We start from the raw sequence: 6,361 nt of genomic DNA, 5'->3' as shown, positions 1-6,361 counted from the left end.
TTTATGTTGCGTACTAGAGTCTATATTGTTAGAACTTCGGGGCTTGGAACACACTTCGAGGTTGGTACACAAACGAGGCACTGTCGCGATGCGTTCCCGAGGTAAACTATGTGAAAGTGAATATGTGGAGTGTGAGAATGGAATGTGCCATGAACCCCTTACATATGCTGATTTTGCTTCCCATCGCGTATTGCGATGGCCTTCCTAAAAGGGTCATCGTGGTACACGATGACTCACTATATTCAGAGAGTGACATGTGTTAACACGTGGCCTACCACGTCAGTAACGTGGTGGACACACGTCAACGGTAATTTATCCCGGTCATCGCGTATCGCGATGGCCGAAGGTTAAGAGTCGTCGCGCATCGCGACACCGCCCTTTCTGAGATTTGGTGAGACATCCATCGTGTGACACGATGGCTCCTTGCTTATTCCCGTCGCGTATCGCGATGGGTTAGTATATCAGAATTTTCATTTTTTAATCCCTTTACTTTAATAAGCTTGTCACGTCTTGGTCTTGCTTCTATTTTCCAAAAACAATAAGGCGACTCTCAAGCGGCTCGTGGTGATGCGAGCGTGCGCCATCAAAGCGCCACATTGCGCCCATTGCCCTTCGACCGAGCCCGTGCCCGTGCACGTCGGGTGCTTCGCTCTCTCCGCTAGTAACACTGGGTGCTTGCTAGGCATAAAAGTAAAAGAATATTACTATGGAAACTCCTCTTTTTATAAAGAGCTTTCAAATCTTTCTTAATTTCCATGTGAGATGAGTTTTATCTTCATTATTTATACCCATGTGAAATGCTTCCACTTTATTCCATCTTATGTGAGATGAATTCTTTTTCCCGTTTTCTTAATATGGGATGGACTTCTTTATGGAATATTTTTATTTCCTTTATTTAACTTTTTTCCATTAATTATTTTTTAGAAAAATTTACTCCTTCAACTTTACTAAGTTGTCAGATTTGGATCGAAATTTTGGGGCTGTTACAAATATTATAATAGTTTGAACAAGTTAAACTTTGTACAAACCATCACTAACTATTTCAGACTTCAACCTTTAACTGTTGGTGGAGTCTGAACCTAATTGGGTTCAATTTGATGCTTCCCCTTTGATTGGTTATGAGACTAGAAAGAATGTGTAGTCGAGACTCAGTCTGGTAGACCTTGTGGTACTGGTTTGTCCCCTTCTTTGTTGAGGGGATATGCTTGTAGTGTGAACCAACGTTTTCCATGTTATCTGTATATATGCAAACATTTATGTCTTTTGATGGTGAACCCTAAAGATTGAACATAAATGACAACTCATGTTATTTACTTAGGTTAAGAACGAAGCAAAAAACCTGTTATATACCTAAGGAACGAAAATGTAATTTACCCTATGAAAAAAAATGTTTGGAAAACTGTGACACCCGAGCGATGTTGCAGCGGATACAATTACTTGTTCAATGGAGTTGCATTTTAGTCCATCAACAACTGTAACAGTAACAAAACATATACAAAGATTAAGCAATAAATCTTTGCATAATAGAAAAAACAATAAAAGTAAATGTTAAAACAAAAATAAACCTTGAAAATGCATTGGTTGTGTTGAGATCACAAACTACTCTCTTTGCATCAACATTCCATACCTTTATACCAACATAAGTAGTGCCTATCAGAACATGAGGATCTTCGTTGTTAGATGCTTTGATTCTAGAGGTATATGATTTTTAACTTTACAAAACAGTTTCATTCTAATTTTTAATAATGACATGTGCTTAGATACTTGTTTGGTCACTGCTTAGATTACATAGTTTTATAAATATTGATTTATTTTGAATAAAGTGTCTAAGCTAAATTCATGATTTTAGGAAAACCAAAAAGTTATCAAAATTATTTTTATTAACAACGCCTCAATTAGCAGTATCTTTAACAAAATCCACTAAATCACAAGTAAACATTCAATATTAACTAAGTAGCATTTGGATCCCAAAAATCACTTGGTCAACCAATTAGTGGTCAAAATCATCAACACAAAGGGTTATGATTATATGAATATAATTTGTAGATTAGACAATTGGTAGCTATATCTATTTTCACATACTCGGAATTCACAAAAATCACCAAACATTACAATTTAATAAAGTTTTCCTTCTTACTACTAAATCAGTTTACTTTTAAAGCTATCAAGCACACATTTTATTAAAAACAATGAAGATATAAAAACAAACTACATTAATTTGCTTTTAAAGCTAGATGAACCATCCAATTTCATTATTTAAACATTTTGAATGCCAATTTTACATGTAAAACATTAAATATTTTTGTATAATTTTTTTTACGAAAAATTACACACATAAACATAATTAATTAGTATTGAGAAGGATGCAGTGCCTCATTCGTCTAGTATTGGAGTAAGAGGCAATAAAAACACAATCTAAATGGATGTTTAGCTTCAATTTGGTGTCAAATCGGTGGACGAGTAGTCCAATCTCAAAAATATACAATTTTACATGTAAAAAAAACATTAACATTTGCAAAAAGTTCTATTATAATATTTTATATGTAAAATAAACTTCAATCCGCCGTACAGTGTTTGTTACATGGAATTCCAGCTTCAATCGGTGGCGAAAGCATGATCTGCAACGGTTAATCAAGCGACAATAGGTGGACGGAGGTCCAATATCACGGTGGTTGTGAGTCGTGGGATCTAGGGTTCCTGCCGTCATGAATGTGGAATCCGGCGAAAAAGGACTAAAGGAAGGAAATTAACTAGAATTACGGTTTTAGTCGGTGGCCAAAGCATTATCTGAAGCGGTTAATCAACAACAATCGGTGGACGTAGGTCCAATCTCACGGTGGTGTGAGTAGCCGAAACTACGGTCGTAAATGTGGAATCCGGACTAAAAGAATGACAAAAAGGTCCCTCCGTGTCTTTTAGATGTATATCCTTGCAAATTGATTCTTTTGATCTCAGTGGACGAAGGTCCAATCTCATTTTTGTCTTGTGTCAAATAACAATAATAAAAATGAGTAAACAAGTATTATTCAATTAAAATAAGAGTAAATATAAGAAATGAGATATTTATCTATAACTAAAAGCAGCCACATTTTAACGCCCTTTAGAATGAATGAAAGAAAGCACATTAAAAGTAGAGAACAACACTTGTGTCTTTTTCCTATATTAATTATTGACTTTCTCTTACTTCTTTTGTCTTTTTTCTTTACTACAAGTAGAGATGTTCAACGAAACCGGTTCCTGGAACCGAACCGGTGGACCCGAACCGGACCCGAACCGATTCCTACCCGTTTTTTGTAGGAACCGGACCCTATCTGATTCAACCCGATGATCCGTGACCGGTTCTTGCATTTCTGAGTGGGGGCGGGTAGGAACCGGAACCGGTTCTGGAACCGAACCATCCGGAACCGGTTCCTAACCGGTTCTAGCCGTTGGATCGAATATAGCCGTTGGAAATCGTTTTTTGGCCGTTTTTTGTTTGTTGGGGTCAAAAATAGCCGTTTTTTGGTTCCCCCAAGCACCCCACTGTATTTGGTGTCATGGGTTCATCACAACACTCAAAACGCAAACCCGAACGCAAAAAAATACAAAAAACGCTATTACAACGTTTTGAGTTCTCTAATCTCTTGTTTTCTCTTCTTCATATTTGTTGTTATGGCTGCCTCACAATCATCGGTTGGTCAAGGTTCCAACGCCGAACCAAGTTTCGTTCGTATTGTACCTCATAATCGTAATCAAGAGATTTGGTGCAATTGAGATTTGGTTGAATTGAGTGACCATTCATTGAAGGCTCGGTGCAAGTTTTGTGGGATTTATTTAAACCCACTTTCGAATTCAAATTTGAAGAAACACATCGAAAAACCGTATTGCAAGGCGTTGAAAAAGAACGTCGATTCGCAACAAACGCAAATGGATAGTGAAGGCGGAATATTTACATACCAAATTGATCGAGTTCAAGATCGTATGGCAAAGTTTGTGATTCAAGAAGCTTTGCCGTTTAGCCACTTCGACAACCCTCGCTTAACCGCCATGATTCGAGATACGCTTCAACCACAATACACTCACGTAAGTCGTCATACTCTTAAACGTTATTGTTTAAAATTGTGGAAGAAGACCAAAGAGGTACTAATTGCATATTTTGAAAATATAAATACGGGAATAAACTTAACTAGTGATGTTTGGTCGGCTCCACATGGTCTACCCGAATCTTATCTTTGTGTCACCGCTCATTGGGTAGACCCGTCATCGTGGGAAATGATGAAACGCACCATTGCTTTCGAACTCTTTGAGTATCCACATACGGGAGATAATTTGTTTGAACTCCTTAGATTATGTTATAAAAACTTATAAACTAGAAAATAAAATATTTTCAATGGCATTTGATAACGCGTCGAATAATACATCGGCGGTTGATAAATTAAAATTAAAATATACGCCGATTTGCAATGGTGTATTTTTTCACTCAAGGTGTGTTGCACATATCATTAATTTAATCGTGCAAGACGGACTTGCTTCGGATGAGGTTACATCGGTTATAAACGATTTTAGACTAATGATATATGAAGTTTTTAAGAAAAGTAAAAAAAGACAAATGGAATATAGAAAATTTTGTAAAGATACGGGAAGAAAAGCTTTGGGAGCTAATTGGGATGTACCTCATCGATGGAATTCCACTTGCATAATGTTTCAAAGTGCTTTGAAACAAAGAGAAACTTTACAAATGTTTCATTCTAGTCTTGCCGAGAATGATTTGGCAATCCCCTTTTCAAATGAGAAATAGGAAATTATCAATGACTTATCGACTTTTCTTGAAGTTTTTAAAACATCAACTACGAAACTATCGGGAACGTATTATCTGAGAAGTCCCTTGGTTCCTTCGGAGTTATTTTTAATCGTTAACAATCTTAAAGAATTTGAAAATAAAAGTCCAATGTTTTCAAACATCATATTACCAATGAAGTTTAAATTAAAAAAATACTTTCTTGAATTGCCACCGGTTTTTTCTTGCGCCGCCGCTTTAAACCCAATGTTAAATGTTACGGGGGTTGAATGTGTGATAGACGAAATTTTTTCAGCCTTAGATATGCATGAAGTTGACCCAAACTTTTCAACAGAGGCAAAAAATGATTTTAACTTGAATTTTAAATTTATGTATTACTTTTATTTAAATAAATATGGGTCAAACATACACATGCCTATGCCGGGGGGTCTTCATCAAGTTCAAGTGCTACTAGAGTACGAGATCCCATGATTAGCCTTATGAACACCGTTCGCAACGTAGCGGCTAAAAAACAAAGGGGTAACACCCCTTCAAGCGAACTAGGAAGGTATAGTGCAAATGATTACTCTACCGGTTTATCCGAAGAGGAATATGGCACTTTTGATGTTTTGGCTTGGTGGAAGGTAAAGGAAACCGAGTTTCCGATTCTTGCCACCATGGCCCGTGATTTACTAACCGTCCAAGCTTCTACGGTAGCTTCGGAATCCGCTTTTTCTCTTAGTGGCAGGGTAATATCGGTGAGAAGAACAAGACTAAATTCGGAGTCGGTGGAGATGTGCATTTGCTTAAAGGATCACTTGGACTCAATCGATCGTATTCAACACGTAACCACTCTCGAAGATGAAACACCACTTGATGTTCGAGTGCACGACGAACAAGAAGGCATTTCTACAAGTAATTCCGAGGAAGAAGTCGCCGCTCAATAATTACGACAAACAAGAAGGCTTTTCTAGAAATAATATGTCACAACTTTATATTTATAAGTTTAATGTTTTGTTAGTTTGTTTTTGAAGATTTTAAAACATGTAACCTTTTTTTTTTGAACTTTTTAAAGTAAATAAAATGAATTTTATGTTAATTGTTTTGTTTATTTTTCATGCTATACAAATACGAATCGTAGTTTAGAATCCAAATCGCAAACGAAAAACGAAAAAAAAAACTAAATGCACTTGTATTGCAAATCCAATGAACAAGTTTACATTGTACAATGGTTACATATTTAACTGATGATGTTCCAACTGATGAAACTCTGCAACTGATGTGTCACTGATTCATATTTTGCATCAGTGACAACAAACTCTGCAACTGATGAATGTTCCCACTGATGAGTATTCCTCATCAGTGGCAACCTTCAGTAGTTGTCATCAGTGGCAACCTTCAGTAGTTGTCTTCAGTGGCAACCTTCAGTAGTTGTCTTCAGTGGCAAACATCTTCAGTAGTTGTCTTTTCTTCATCAGTTAATTGTTTATTTTTATGTCAATTTTTTTTTATTTTTCATGTCATAAAAATACGAATCGTAGTTTAGAATCCAAATCGCAAACGAAAAACGAAAAAAAAAAAAAATTTTACACTGTAACTGGTTGG

Source organism: Bidens hawaiensis, unplaced genomic scaffold (genome assembly GCF_021521415.1).
Source record: "Bidens hawaiensis isolate Kalapana, Puna unplaced genomic scaffold, B.hawaiensis_p1.1 tig00028504_1, whole genome shotgun sequence".
Lineage (NCBI taxonomy): Eukaryota > Viridiplantae > Streptophyta > Magnoliopsida > Asterales > Asteraceae > Bidens > Bidens hawaiensis.
Note: the sequence above shows the minus strand (reverse complement) of the source record.